General features: G+C 40.6%; 1 long non-coding RNA gene across 2 annotated transcripts in view; it reads left to right on the top strand.

The window, feature by feature from the left end:
- The window catches only part of LOC123852571 (uncharacterized), a 455,546-nt gene extending 441,564 nt beyond the window's left edge, over window positions 1-13,982 (top strand). For both annotated transcript variants that reach the window (XR_010407436.1, XR_006792925.3), the window contains exon 9: window positions 13,154-13,982. This is a non-coding gene — a long non-coding RNA (uncharacterized LOC123852571). The remainder of the gene's footprint in view (window positions 1-13,153) is intronic.
- The last annotated feature ends 2,295 nt before the right edge of the window (window positions 13,983-16,277 follow it).

Raw genomic sequence — 16,277 nt, 5'->3', positions numbered from 1 at the left:
GAACAGGTTGGCAGAACAGCCTACCTCCACATAGTTGTTCAAAGATCCAGACTGATGCCGCTTGCGACAGGTGGATTTCAAGGTCACCTTGGAAGTCATCTCCAGTGCAGAAAGGGAAATAAGCATGGAGGAGCACAAATGGGGGAAGAGGGCTCATATGGACCAGGTCTAGAAATGAAACACAAGATTTTCATTTTCTTTCCATTGGGTATAACTCAATTAGGATGCATATCTCAGCCAAAGGGAGATTTTATGTATTTATGTATTTTAGAGACAGAGCTGTGGGGAGGGGCAGAGGGGGAAGGAGAGGGAAAATATCAAGCTGACTCCCTGCTGAGCATGGAGCCCAACCTGGGGCTCGATCCCACGACCCTGAGATCATGACCTGAGTCAAAATCAAGAGTGGGACGCTTAACTGACTAAGCCACCCAAGTCCCCCAAAGGAGATTTTAAATAGGCAGTTGGATGTAAGTACCTAGCGTTCAGAGAAAAGGTCCAGGCTAGAGCAGCAAAAGTGAGAGTGAAACCCTAACACTGGAAGTGGGATACTAGAAAATATAAACCTTGGATGGGCAACCAGGCCCCAGTGTGAAATCCGTGGCATGGAAGCAGGAGGATAACTGTGGAGTGAACAGCTGGGTATCTACTTCAATTCTACCTCAAAGACTGCTCATTCTGTGTTTCAAAGTGTGCAGATGAAAGAAATGTGGTTTTTCTGGTAAGAAAATTCTTCCATGGGATTCTTGGATATAAAAGATAGGCCTTGAACCTCTTATGGGTTGAGGTTTGAATCAATTAGTTGGCAAAACAAAGTCAAAGGGAAGCGGCTTCCACCCACTGAGAAGGAAGGGAGATGGAGAGAAAGGATGGTGACTCCACAGCAGGGCAGAGGGCATAGTCTACTGAAAATAATGGCCAATGAGAGCTTTCATATGAAGAAGATGGTCTGGAACTTTTGTGTATTGACTTGCGGTAATTGCCCTGCCTGAGACAGTACTCCTCTGCCCTCCCAGGGCAGACTCAGGCTTTGAGTGACCTCATGCTTATACAATTTGGTGAGCCCTCTTTAAGAAAAAGAACACAAAATGACAAATATGAAATTTAGTTACCAAAAGTGAATATTTATTTAGAATGAGAAAAAGAATCACAACAAATTATACATCTTAAAAGCAACAAATACCACAGATATCATGAAATCCAGATAAACAACACAGAATTTTTATTAATTAATGGCCTGAATCACTTCTATAATACTTTTTTCTTTTTTTTTTTTTTTTTAGAGATTTTATGTATTTGACAGAGAGAGACACAGCGAGAGAGGGAACACAATCGGGGAGTGGGAGAGGGAGAAGCAGGCTTCCCGCAGAGCAGGGAGCCTGATGCGGGACTCGATCCCAGAACCTTGGGATCATGATCTGAGCCGAAGGCAGACGCTTAACGACTGAGCCGCCCAGGTGCCCCTATAATACTTGTTTCTACATCTTTTAGCTGCATCTGTTTGGATTACCACTTCTTGTAACAAGGTTCTTATTAATACAATGTTTCATAGAAGTAAAAGATAAAATAATTCCTTTAGGATAATTCATTAAAATATATTTTTATTGTTGACAATTTTTAAATGTTTCTTTCAGGTTCACAATTTGTTGTTGACTATGTCATGTAAATTTTTAGGATTTTTGTCAAATTCAGGAAAACTACGAAGTTTCTTACATGAGCTGTTACAGACAATACTTGGGCTCTGTAGGACCGCTGGGTGCTTATACTCTACCATCACAGCTATTATAATATCATCTGTTCTAGACAATTCCCACTAAGAAAGAAAAAAATATGTTGCATTTATAACTGCATATGCTGAAAAACTGAATATACTTCTGACAGGAGATCACTTTTGTTTTGATCAGTCATCGGTGAGACCTGAATCCTCCACCTCCAATTGTAAACCTCTGGTGATTGGGAGATTTTGCTCAGACTAAGCTTCTGGCTTCATTCTCTTTACTGTTTCTCCACCATCAGGCACAACCCTGCGGTCTTGGTGCTATAGGATAAACGCATTTCACCATACAACCTCTGACTCACCCCTTCCCACGGAGGGGGAGGGTGGCGGTAGGAGGACCCTGGGAGCCAGTCCAACACTGGGACCTCTAGCAATCACTAAACTAAACCCAGGAATTCCTGTGGACCACATACACTAAATTCCTCTAAACACAAACTAAACTCCCCCCCAAACCCCATCTTATTTGAATCTAAAAACACTCACAGGCACTTTGAGACCCCCTGATTGGTGGGGAAGGGTGCTTGAGTGGAAAGGGTCAGCAGTCTTAGCTGCTAATAAGATAGCTGGTATTTTAATATGTTAAATCATTCAAACTTATTGATGTTATTTAATTAAAAAATATGATGATGTGAGCACATTGCCAGGACCTTCAAAGAGGTCAATGCAAGTGAGGTTCCCTGAAGCCTTAGCTTTGTTAGCTTTGTGGGAAATCTGCCTCTGGTTCTCCCCATACCTTCAATCAAAGGGGCATCCGGCGCACATGTTTATGTTAGCACTTTGTTGTTGTGTTGTGCCCTAATGAGTTGCCACAAACTGGGGAGCTTAACAGGACAGAAATTTATTCTCTCACAGTTCTGGAGACTAGAAGTCTGAAATCAGGGTGTTAGCAGGGCTGTGCTCCCTCTGAAGCTCTAGGGAAGAAACTTTTCTTGCCCCCTCCAGCTTGCGGTGGCTCCCAGCTGTCATTGGTATTCCTTGGCCAAGGTGGGAAGAAGGGAAAGGTCAAGGCATCTCCCCTTTCCCCCAACTTCGGGCCACATCCCCAACCACAGTTTCATCTCCTTCTAGACTCCAGCTCCATAGCCAGACTTTCAGGGTCAAGCTTCAGTTGGATGGTCCCAGCCCCTAGGCTCTAGTAACACCACCTGCCATGAGGCATAGGAATTGTAGGGACTTCCTGCTGCTAAGCTCTGCATTCTTCCCTGTTCTTCACAGCTTTTATCACTCTTGGAAACAGTTAACCAATTCGCTATATTAAAATCCACTGGTTTTATATACTGAGATTGGCTTCTGTTTTCCTGGTTGAAGCCTAACTGATACAAACTACAAATGCTAAGAAAATAAAGAAATTTTCCATCCATATTCGTTAGTGTATTAGTTACAGTAATAAACAATGTAAGTCAGTTCATTAGTTTATACTGATAGATATATAATATCTATGTCTATACCCATACCCATAACCATATCTAGCTATAGAGATATAACTCAGAGGTATAACTCAGAAATAATTCCTAATAGTGATTTCATAAAGGTTAACAATTATGATTTATGAAGAAAGCACTTGGTTGCTACTCTAATCACAAGGAGGTCCTATGTGGTGGCTGATGGGGACTTTCCTGGTCAGTCCAGTACCAACGACACCCTTCCTATCACCAGTGCCTACAAGAATGGATGCTGCAGCTGGAGTTGCTTAGAGTTAGTCTGAGATCAAACCTCAGGGCTTAAAAGTGTCAAGTCCTTCTCTTAGTGTATCAGCAAAACATGCCAATGTTTGAGGAATGGTGCCTCACATTGATTCTTTTGTGTCACATTCCTCTGTCTGGCTGTCACCCCTCAGCAAAGTGGTATCCCCAGTGATCACAGGTTTGCAGGCTCAGCTTTGGCAAAGCCATGTGGAAGGCCTAGCTTGTCACTCTTGACCTCTCTTTTGTGGCCTCATTCAGATTTTTCCAGAGCTTTCCTTTCTTTCCTCCTTTTGTGGGCTTCTATCTACTGCCATGGCTTTGAGATTTTCTACTTGGGAGGGAAAATCTCATCAGGGCTTTACTGTTATTTTGGTTTCATGCCTCCTTTCCCAGGATGATTTTACATGCTTTCTCTGTTTCCAGGAGGAAACGAGGGGAAAGAAAATAAAAAGGAAGGGAGATCAAAAGAGGAAAATCCCAAATACCTTGGTACCTGATTAGGGGAGATATTTTGCAGCAAGGAGTTCCCATCATCCCTCGTTGCATTTCATAGGAACAGCCTAGCCTTCCATAAGAGAACCCAGCTCTTCCCAACTTGCAATGCTAATAACTCCGCATTTATTTTTTTAAGATTTTATTTATTTATTTATTTATTTTAGAGAAAGGGGACGGAAGGGGCAAGAGAGAACCTCAAGCTGAGTGTAGAGTCCATCATGGGGCTCAGTCTCACGACCCTGGGATCATGACTTGAGCTGAAATCAAGAGTCAGACACTCAACCGACTGAGGCATCCAGGTCCCCCCTAATAACTCTGCATTTGGAAGCCACAGTGTGATGTAGATATTGATGTCTCAGACCAGGTTGATCCTTCCTGACAGATGGTATTTGAGTCATGAGATTCCCCCCTAGCTTCTTTACCACTCTTCCCTCTTGCAAACAAAAGCTCTTTACATGGTGAGCAATTTGTAAAGCATAAATTGGACTCATAAATGGATATTTATTTTTATTTAAATCTTGGCAAACTGAGGCAGCTACTTTACAGAGGTGATTAAAATTTAAAAGGCAGCATTGTGAGTAGAAGATAATAAAAGGTTGTTATTTACAATGGCCATATTAATAATAAAATGCTAAATTTATTTTAATAAATAATAATTTTATATTTATGGATAGTCATTTATAGACAAGACAATAAAAACTTCCATTTCTGCTTACTGGATTTTTCTGCATGGCATATAAATCAAATCCTTCACTCAACACTGCATTCATACTTTGAGCTTGCTATGTTTTATCAGAGTAGTCAAGTCTGTTGTTTCTTAAACCTGTTTTCTTTAAAATAAACGACTTTATTGATTTGGTTCGAGCTCAGCTCCAAATATAGCAGAATAATGCTAATGGTCCAAGAAAGAGAGGGAAATGAGAGAGCATTTTATCAGCATGTTTCAGAGTCACAGGTAAAAACCATGGTTGTTAGCAATTTCTTTGTACAGTGACCCCTTACAAAGACCTTAAATAGGAGGCTGTTAATAGCAGAGACCAAGTTACTGTGTTTTCTTCAGGTTCTGAATTTGGTTGACTTTTTTTTTTTATTTTAGCAAATTATTTTACTTGATTATTTTTAATAACCTTAACTGATGACAAAGGGAAAATTTTTGTGTGGGAAGAAATATTGTGTGATTGGAAGTTTTCCAAAGTTCTGCCTCATTCCATCATTGAAAAAGGCCTATCCTAGTTTGTACCCAAAATACAACATTGTCAAAGTAGGTTTGATGGGTTTAAAAAAAACTCCCCAAGTTGGACCAGTGAGAAAAGCCAACAAACACTGAGCTATTATGCCTAGCATTTTATTCAGGTAAGAATTTTTTATTGAGCACATACTATGTGCCAGGCTACATTAGGTGCTACAGGTAGAGTGAGTTGTCAGCCAGTTAGCCCACCCCTAAGACATAGCTGAAGGCAAATGCATGTCAAAGGTATCCCCTGAAATGATGAATAGATAATGTCCAAGATTTGTGTTTGTAGACATAAAGAATGGATGGGCATAATCAAGACACCAATAAGCAAATTCTTTCTCATGGTAAGTGGGTAGAAGCAATGGAACTTTGATGCACTTGACCAGGACTCCTGTTTTAACAACTTGTGATTATCACCACCCAATTGAACCTTAAAGTGAATTCTGACAACTGAGTGAATGAGAATCTTAGGAACCTTTAGGGATGAACGTGGGATGCCTGGCCCCTGCTTTGTGCTCTCTTCAGCATCAAAATGTCACAGTCTTTGAAATATTACAACCAAATATGAAATAATGCAACAAAACAATGAATTCCTTAGCTGATATATCTGTTTTCATAGCTGAACAATGACTCTAAACTTTACATTTATCCTCATTTTCAATAAATTCTGTAAATACATGTTTAATATGGGGACAAAAACAGGGTTATCTTCTGATACAGCACTATAGATCCCAGGAATTTAGACTCACACCTCTTATTAGTAATGACTGTGTGTGTGGTCCCCTTCCACATTGACTCTGTGTTTGGTCAATGGGATATTTATAAACACAATGTATACAGGAGATTTTTAAAAAGCCCTTGTTCAGGGGTATCTGGGTGGCTCAGTCGGTTAAGCATCTGCCTTCCACTCAGGTCATGATCCTGGGGTCCTGGGTTCGAACCCTCTGTCAGGCTCCTGCTCAGCAGGTAGTCTGCTTCTTCCTCACCCTCTGACTCTCCCCCATGCTCGTGCTCTCACTGGCTCTCTCTCTCAAATTAATAAATAAAAACTCTTTAAAAAAAAAAAAGTCCTTGCTCATTGGAGCTCATTCTTTGAACATGCTGCCATGTAAAAATGTCCAAACTAGCCAGGGGGACTGAAAGAGAAAGATAGACAGTGAGAGAGTTTCCAACCTTCAAGCCATCTCCCTCAAGGTTCCAGACATATGAGTAGAACAGTCTATGTTATTCCAGCCCCCAGATGTCATTTGACAGCAACCACCTGAGAGATCCTGTGTGAGACCAGCAGAAGAACCACATAGCTGAGCCCCAGCCGTCCTAGAGTCATGAGAAAGTTGGTTTTTATAAGGCAGCATGTTTTGGGTAACCTGTTAAACAACACCTGATACCTGATACATCAAGAGACTCTGAATAAATGTAAAAAAAAAAAAAAAGAGAGAAAAAAGAAGAAGAAAAGAGAAATGAGAGAAGAGAAGAAAATTTAGATGTATACATCTCAAAGTTTTGCAACAAGTAAACAATAAGACTTGCTAAGAGCTTTGCAGATCTTAACCATTTCCTCGGTTTATATATAACTTTTAAAATTAATTATATTGTCACTGTCCAGTATATGTCTTCATAGATAGCAAATTCCAAAATCAGCCTCCCAGTGGAAAATTCACCCAATGTGAAAATCTGTGTGCAAGTTTGTGGACGAGCAGCAAATTTAGCATCTACGGCACGGCTTTCAGATGCAACAATTTCATCTCAAGGCCCATATTAACTGAAAATTGCTCCAGGGGAATTATAAGCTGACATCTGCAAAGAATGTGCAGAATTGTTATCCAACACCTGCCTCTCCAATTAAGAATACTGACCTTTCTGAAGTTTTAAGGAAGGATAGTTTTTAAATTTGTTTCTCTTCAGTTACTTTAAAATCAATCTTTCCATCGTCCTTGGACATTCAACCCTAAATCACATGGTGCACTCTCTCAATTTAATTACATCGAGCTGAATTAAGTAGCAAGGAAGGGTTGGCAGAAATAGCTTACAAAGAAAGGCCTGGGGGTAACGTCATGGAGGCAGAAAAAGCAGACATCTGAGGGTGGTGGTCCTCTTTGCTGGGCTGCCATTCCTCTACAGTTGCTCTTTTTAACAGAGAACTAAGAACGCTTGATGCCTGTATTTCTCAGGGGGTTCTGGGAATTTGAAGAGGCCAAATTTTCCTACCTGCAGCTTGAAGATTAAGGACTTAGAGACTTCTGGAGAAGCTGCGTCTCCCAAGCTACTGATGGACTGAGGACAGGAACTACTGACTGCTAAAATGGAAAAAAACAGACCCAGTTGCAGGTCATCCTGCTCCTTGGATGGCAGCTGTCCACCATGACATGGTGGGATATTTATGGCAAATAAACCTCTAACGATGGGGAAGAATTTGAAACAAAAGGAATGTGAATTCCTAGGTCTTGCTGGGGGAAGACATGTTTAGAAAAGTATTAATTCATTAGAAGAACTGCTTTCAAATAAAACCTAAATTAACCAAAATCTTCAGTGAATGTGCATTAAAAAAAACTTAAATTCCTCATTAACTGTTATCTTTATAAATTGTATTAGTTTCCCGTTGCTGCTGTAACAAATTATCACAAACTTAGTGGCTTAAAACAACACAAATTTATTCTCTTACAGCCCGGAGGCCAGAGTCAGAAGTGAATTGAATTGTACAGGGATAAAATCAAGGTGTAGGGGCGCCTGGGTGGCTCAGATGGTCAAGCGTCTGCCTTCGGCTCAGGTCATGATCCCAGGGTCCTGGGATCGAGTCCCGCATCGGGCTCCCTGCTCCTTGGGAGCCTGCTTCTCCCTCTGCTTCTCTCTCTCTCTCTCTCTGTCTCTCATGAATAAATAAATAAAATCTTTAAAAAAAAAAAAATCAAGTGTAGGCAGGACTGGTTTCTTCCAGAAACTCCAGGAGAAAATTAGTCTGTTCCTTGCTCCTTCCAGCTTCCAGAGACTGTTGATATTCCTTGGCTCGTGGCCATATCACTCCCACCTCTGCTTCTGTCATTGTATTACCTTGTCATCCGACTCTGGCTCCTCCATGTCCCTTTTACACAGAGATTACATCGGTCCCACCGAAACACTCCAGGATAATCTACCCATCTCAAGACCCTTAATTACATCTGCCAAATCCGCTTGCCATGGGAGATAACTTTGACAGGTTTGGGGGATTCATATGTGGGTATCTTCGGGGCCATTATTCAGCCCATGACACAATTCAACTCTTCTTTTTCAGCCATTGCTGTTCTTAAGCCATTCTTATTAATAAGTCTACTTTCCTGACTTGTAAGTTATGCACTCTGCTAAAAACATGGAATCTTTGCTGAACAAGGATTTTCAGTGCCCAGGGCCATTACTGTGGACAGTGAATTTTCACTGAGGAGTATTAAAGATGCCAAACAGCAGCAAGGCTGTGCTCTAATGGGGGGCGGGGGTTGGTTCAGTGTATAGTTCCAATGGCCAGGGCTCTGTCAGAACAAAGGTGTCTAAGGCAGAAGACTGCCTAGTGCCATCCCACAGCAGGAAGGAAGTTTCGGGGCCCAGAAAGCAGGACTTGGCTTAAGATGACTACACCAAGGATAATCCCAGAATGTTAGGTAGGACTTTGAAAATCACGGGCTCCAGACTTTTCCCTCTGCTGACGAGGAAGCCCAGTCCCGGGAGAAGTGAGGAGACTCACTCAGGGGCTCTTAGCAAGACGGTGGCAGAGCCAATATTTGAACCCATCTCCGCCTTGTGGCACTGTGTCTGTTACATTCCACCATGGTACCCTCTACAGAAAAGATGTACACTTCACTCAGCCCAGACCCAGCAACTCAGGGTTCCTCTATTTTGCCATCAATTAGGAAAAGAGGAAAGTTTCACATTTCCCACACGATTTCATTTAGGTGTAAGCAGCTCTCCACCTAAAACTCGGCCCTTTTCACAGCATGTGAACAAGAATCAGGATGGGCGGGTGACCCCTGACTTCAGACTTATGAGGGCGGGTGCCTCCACAATCCCATTTTCCTCCCCTCACCCCGCCCTGCTGAAAGAAAGCTGCCACCCCTCCAGGGAACAAGGGAACACTCATCTGTTGAACAGGGGTGAGGGGAGTGGGGGGCTTGGGGGGGTTTAGCAGGCAAACCTACTCCAGTCAGTTTGATAGAATCTTTCCAGACATGAAAAATATAATTATATAATTAAAAAGTAATAATTATATAATTAATAACAGTATTGATTATCAGGGCTCCCCACTTTCCCTAGTGACTCTTCACCAAACTTCAGTGGCTACAGCCCTGCAGGTTGCCAATGTCCGGCTCTTCAACAGTGAATGAGGAATGAGAAGGAACAATGTAGTCAGTGTTCAAATCGAGAGAGCGCTCATTTCCTCTCCCCGCGGCACCCCAACATACCTGTATTCAGAAAACTCGTCACTCCTCAATCTAATTCATTTATCTATTGACCAGGCACCTTTTGTACAGCATGCTTTAATCCCAAGAGCTTTTGTGGCTGGAATGCTTTTTAAGGACTCTGTTGAGAACGGGAGAGGGATCTCAATGCCTCAAGCAAAAGTGGCCCCAGACTTGAAGAAGGTTAAAGAACCCCATCTCCCCCTCCTGAATTCCGTATGCATTCTGAGGGTGGTATTTTTCATGCCAGGGTGAGGGCAGTGGCTCTGGTCTTCCACACACACCCCTGACAGTGACAGGAGAGGAGATTAACTTTGAACTTGCGCTTCCCAGCTCACAGTCAGAGCTGCCCAGAAGGCTATGCTGGAGAGGGCTGCGGGAAGCAGCAGGTGCTTAAGGAGGCAAAGAGGCAAAAGCATGTTGTTAGGGAAAATTGTCCCCAAGCCCTGAATTGGCCTTTTATCACTGTCACTCTGGCTTATAAACCCCTGTAACGTGTGGCTTTCAAGAAGGGGGACCTAAGTTCAGTGCCCGATGCCCTGCCAAGAGCTTTATAATGCATAGAATAAAAAAGACAAAATGTTTCTCCAGTCACATTGCTTTTCCTCCCCACCCAACTCCCTTCCCTGGGGAAGAATCATAAACACAGACAGCAGAATGATGCTCCTTTATTATTTTGCCGAGTTCTTTCCCTGCAGATGACCTATAGAAGTGATTTAACATAGACCTGCTGGAGTTCCCACACTTTCCGTGGGCTCCTCAAGCCGAGGCTGGTTGATTTCTTTGGGTTGTTATAACTATGACCTGCTCCATTAAGTAGCAAACAAAGTCCAGCTGGATATATCAAGCTCAGCTGGACTCTTTGCTTTCACACAACCTGCTTGATTAGGAGAATCGCTGTGCCCTTGTCACGCGGTGCCTCGTGCAGTCTGCAAAGATTGGGCTGCCATTGATTTCTGCATAATATGGATTCACACTGCCTTTCCACAACAGTGTGGCTTTCACACCCCACAATAACCTAGCAAGGATTGTTTCTTTTCTTTTTTTTTTTTTTCTTTTCTTTCCAGTCTTCTGCTGCTTCAGACTTACACTGGGGGTTAGTTCTAAAAATGAGTCAGTCCTGGAGGTCATGTGTGGCTTATTATCCAGCACTTTATGACACATTAATTGCAACTTGATTTAGACATTTCCCATTTGGTGACTTAGTTACGATCATACAAACATGTCATGCTCTAAGTCAATAACTCGGGAGCAGAAAGAAGGCCAAACGATTGCAAGTGACTGGCCCTTCTCAGGGGAGGGACCAGGGCAATTGTTACAGTAGCTCGATGTTACTTGTTTACTGAGAAGTGGTGTTTATCTGGCTCCTCTTCTTAGAGTGGTTATCCATCCTGGGCCTGTCTTCCGTAACTGCACCTTCTTTCTATGCCGATGTTTTTCTAATAAAATTATGAAGCTTAAAAAACAGGTAGAGAGATTTTATTAAACATTCCAAGACATTTGGCATACGATGCAAATCAGAGGGGTAAAATATGGGATTTGGTGGCCAAATCTTACCTAATTTACTCAATTGTTATTTTAATTTGTGGCCATCTTTTTAAAATCATTAAGGAAGAATAACTCAGACCCACATCATCATGTTCATTTTGGCATTGTGTGTATAGTGACTATTGCATACAGAGTGAAAATTGGAAAACAGCATAAGTATCCACCGATGAGGATATAATAGATAAATCATGGCTCATTCATACTGTGGAATAGTATTCAGTCATTAAAAATTATGTAGACTTATATTTGATTAGATGTTTATAATACTTTTAATGAGAGAAAGTCAAAAAACAAATTTAAAGCATAATTCTTTTTTTTACTTTAAAAAGACACACTTTAAATGTGAATATATGTGCATATTTTCTGGGAATATGTAATATCATTGAAAGGATTGTAGAGAACTATATTCCAATATGTTATTAGATGTTTTCCCTGAGCGGAGACACTATAACTTTTAGTAAGTTGAACTATACGAAATCGCTGAGAGCCTACCATTTTGCCCTACAGAACATCACTTCATACAGTTCAGTCTAATTTTCTTATTGTGCTTTTATGCATTTTTAAATATTGCTCATACTTTATGCTCACAGTAAGGAAAGTTTCATTATTCTAGTGTAATTCTCTGAACTTGTATTATGAGGGCACTCGTCATCTTGTGTTGTAATTCTGCATTTGTTCTCTTTTTTCTCTCTACCCACCCCTGCAATTTGCCTACCACTAAACCAGAGTCTAAGTATCTTTTATTTCTATGTCCGCAATGCTTAGCACAGTGCTTGAATCTAGTAGACAGCTACAAAATTTTGTTTAATGAGGGAAAAATGCCTTATGATTGTGAAACTAAGAAGAAATTGCCTTGAATCGACTAGAGAGCATCAAGGCATACACACCTGTGTGCACTGATGACCCTGAGCAGAAATGCCTTTGGAATTGTTTATCCAAGTACAGGTAGACTAGTCCTGATCTAGGGGTATTTATGGTCATTGTCTCTTGAAGAAGGCAGTACCCACTGTTAGACACAGAATTTTGTTGTTAAAGTTTTATTGTGTAGTTTTTGGTTTTGAATATATGACATAACTAGCATTTAATAATTATATAATAAGGCCAAAATAATAGTCTTTGTTCTACATGGAGAGGTACTAAAATAGATTATCAAATCCTCCCCGTCTACAACAAATCCAAGTATTTTGAATAATACAGCTCACTTTAGTATGAGAGAGAGACAGACAGAAACAGAGAAAGGGAGGGAAGGGAGAAGGGAGGAAGGAGGGAGAAGGAAGAAGGAAGGGAAGGAGGGAGCAGGGAAGAGAAGCAAAAAATACAATAAGAGGTCAAGGTGATTCTGTGTAACTGGATAAACTGTTCATCAGGATTTCCCTGCATTGATATATTGCACACTGCACACTATCTACATAAGACTGTCTGAATGTCTACCTACGTCCTGAAGTCCTTCTAGAAGAAGCAGTTGACATGCTGGATTTAGAAGGCCGAAAGTGATTTAACTTATTGGAAATGGATGGCATGAGTAAGACCAAAATTAGCCAATTGAGAGCAATTCTAGGGCGCAAACTAGCTGAACTTCTATGAGAGGTACTGAGCAGGGACCAGTGGGAAAATGAGGCAAAGTTGTATGGGAGAAGAAACAGCTGGCTTTTGCAGCCCATAATTAGGATCCTGAGCTTGGTGAAGTGTTTTAAGGAATAAAATAATGGCACCAAAGATTACTTCTTTAGAAGTGTTAAGAATTGACTGTACATAGGGAAATCACCAATAAATTCAGGAAAAGTTTGAATATGATGGCATGATATGAGTAGTGGGGGCAGAGGAGAAAGGAGTAGAAAAGAACGGATATTTTATCTATTCTTTTCTACTCCTTTAACTCCTTAAACTAAATCTTAAGGAAAGTCTATATTGAAAAATAAAATGGTAGAATAACTGAACTGTTTCAAAACCTAGAGCACATTAAACAAGTAGTTCAACCAATTTTCTCTTATAGGTGTTGTTTGGTGTTTCCCAGGAAGACATTGGGCACCTTGCAAGAAATGTTGGAATGATGCCACATTTGCATCATCCGCTCCATAAACTGCACCGAAATGAAGACCTGCCTAAAGGTGTGGAAACACACTAGGGCCGTTTCTCTTTGCCCAACACAAATTCCCTCTGAACTTCACACAAGTTCACCAATAGCAGTCATTTTGGTTGTGAGTTCTGTCTTTTCATGTTAGCTTTTAACTGACAGCTACCGGGTACATGGGACTTGATAGAAACCCTTGTGCCTTCCCACATTTCGAATGAACAGTCCAGAAATAAGTAGGAGGCAACATAAAAACCTGAGGTGAAAGAATAACTGGGAAATTTAATAAAGAAGAAATGACCTGTTCAATTTGAGAATGAAATTGCTTTACCAGAACAAAATTCAGTAAGATTTGAAGCCCAGACTCCAGTGCTACCACGGTGTGAAGAAACCTACCTCCGACTCTGAGCTGGAGTTTAAAGAGTCATTAAAAAGCAAAGCGGGGCGCCTGGGTGGCTCAGTCGGTTAAGCGACTGCCTTCGGCTCAGGTCATGATCCTGGAGTCCCTGGATCGAGTCCCGCATCGGGCTCCCTGCTCGGCGGGGAGTCTGCTTCTCCCTCTGACCCTCCCCCCTCTCATGTGCTCTCTCTCTCTCATTCTCTCTGTCTCAAATAAATAAAAATTTTTTAAAAAATCTTAAAAAAAAATAAATAAATAAATAAAAAGCAAAGCAAGACGAACAAAAACAAAAGCAACCATGTGCGATAAGACTCCAAATCATTTGATGTTAAGTTTTACGAGGAGTGTTTCTTCAGTGTTTTTTTCTATGTTAAATTTTATTAAATTTACTTTTTATATCACACAGCTGAATGCTATTCATTGAGCAGATACTCCAACCATTCTTTTTAGATTCTCTGGTTTGCAGCTAAATCAATATTTTCTTGAAGATATAATTTGAATTCTTCAGAGGTCAAAATATTTTGAAGAAAAACACCCGTGGTAATTGCAACCTACTAGTTGGATGCCAAAATCAATGGCAGCAACGTTTCTGCAGAGAGGATTCCCTTTAGCATGGAGTTGCCCTTTGTCTTACTTCTTCCCATGAAAAGACGAAACTCATTCCATCCATGTTTAGGGCCGGTGCTCTGCAGAGAACAAGAATCTTCTACGTTAGATCTCTATAGTTTCCTAAACTCTTAATGGTCACGCTCTCATTAATTCATTAAAATATTCTATGAGTGCGTTAAAAGTAAGAAGCCTGCCTTACTCTCATAAACATCACCGCAGCATAGCGCAATGCCTGGTTAGTTATTCAATGAACATTCGCAGACTCGGTGGGATAAATATTACTAGCCTCGCTTTATAGGTGAAGATACTAAGATCAGGAGAAAATGTGTCTAAGATATTATAATAATTGAAAAGCAGAACCAAGAATCATCTGAATCTTCTGATTCCAAATCTTTTCTTACTAGAACATGCTGCTCCACGATTTGCCACCCTGACGATTTTGCTGGCTAAGATGAGACGCTAGGATTCACATGTAATTCTACAGAAATGAGTAATATGGTAAACTCTAAACAGTCTTTTTGAAGAATGTGAGGCAATATTAATGAACAATGTGAATAATAGTCAATCTCCACAGATTCAATCTCCACTTGTCCAGTCCACACCCCTTTTAATTATGGGTTTATGTGATTTAAGAGTTCAATCGGATTGATTAATAAGGAGATACTTCCATAGTGTTTGAGAAACACTTTCCTGTAAGAGATTATGACTCTGCTATTACTGGGCTCTGCTATTACTCCCCCTCTCTGGACCACTCTGCAGCTTGGACGTCTATGGTACCACTTCCCAGCTTTATGGGAATAATAAACTTATTTTGTTTGAATTTCACGAAGCTTCAACTCTACTCCTAAATATGCTACATAGCCATTTTAAAGATTGTTTCAAAACATTCTGCAATGTCTATAAAGTCTTCCCAACTTGGTTAACAAGAAGAAAAAACAAGACTGCGGGATAAGGTTTCTTAAAGCGCAATGCCTACTGGGCCCACGGTACTACCTGGGCATGTGTTAGAAACACGGATTCTGTGGCCACACCAAGACCTGCTGATTCAGAGGTTAGATGTAGAGCCCAGAAATCTGTGTTTTAACACGTCCTGCAGGGGACGCTGATGGCCACTCAGGTCTGATGAACCACTTCTCTGCAATATGGACTACAACTTTTTGGATCCTCAGCTAGAAAAAAAAATTAAAAATAAATTTAAAAAAAGAGATCTCCCCTAGGAAAAGAAGACAACCTAAATGAAGAAAGAGTAAAAGAGTGAGGTAACTTTGTCCTCAGAGGGAATTATCGAGTGCCCTCAAGGGGCCAAATTGCAGGGCTTACATTTCTAGATAAATGTTCCTTTAGGGTCCTAATAAAATGTCTCCTTAAAGCCTCCTTTTGACCTTCACCATCTTGCCCATAGTATAATACTGATATTATCTTAGGTGACTTATCTGTGTTACTCATGTCAGGTGAGTTTTTTTGTTTTACAGAACTTGTCCCTGTAAAAAATTTAAGACAACCATTTTCAAACATCTAGCACTTGATTTTGAGTCATTCTTTGGCAAAAAAACACAAAAAAAACAAAAAACAAAACAAAAAAACCCCAACTCTTTCAGAAATGGTTTTAATTTGATGGAGCAATAGTTACTGGACTAATTTCTGATGGGAAAATTACAAATGTAAATAAATTAGAATAGACCAGGTTACTATTCAGGAGAAATTCTTTACATTCAAACAGTAACTTTATAATGTCAAAATAACCAGTAGGTATTAATCAGTATCTGAGCTATGTAAATATTTGCTTGTTTCCATAGTGATTGGCAAGCCCAGATACAGAAAAAAATCCACACATGTTATCACTTCCTAATAATATGATCATAAAAACACGACTCAGACCAGACTGAGAGGAGAATAAACACCATTAATTAAAAGATTTATAAAATAGAGGAGGAGGTGACAAGTGAAGTATTGAGTGCAAAAATGCACAAAGGAGGTAAACCATACCTTTTTTTTTTTTTAATTCTGAAGGAAACTTGAGCAACCCTTAATTATCTT

The sequence above is a fragment of the Mirounga angustirostris genome, unplaced genomic scaffold (genome assembly GCF_029215605.1).
Source record: "Mirounga angustirostris isolate CCGP_5_RB_7025 unplaced genomic scaffold, mMirAng1.0.hap1 SCAF_14, whole genome shotgun sequence".
Taxonomy (NCBI): Eukaryota; Metazoa; Chordata; class Mammalia; order Carnivora; family Phocidae; genus Mirounga; species Mirounga angustirostris.
The sequence above is the reverse complement of the archived record's forward strand: the minus strand, read 5'-3'. Positions and strand labels throughout refer to the sequence as shown.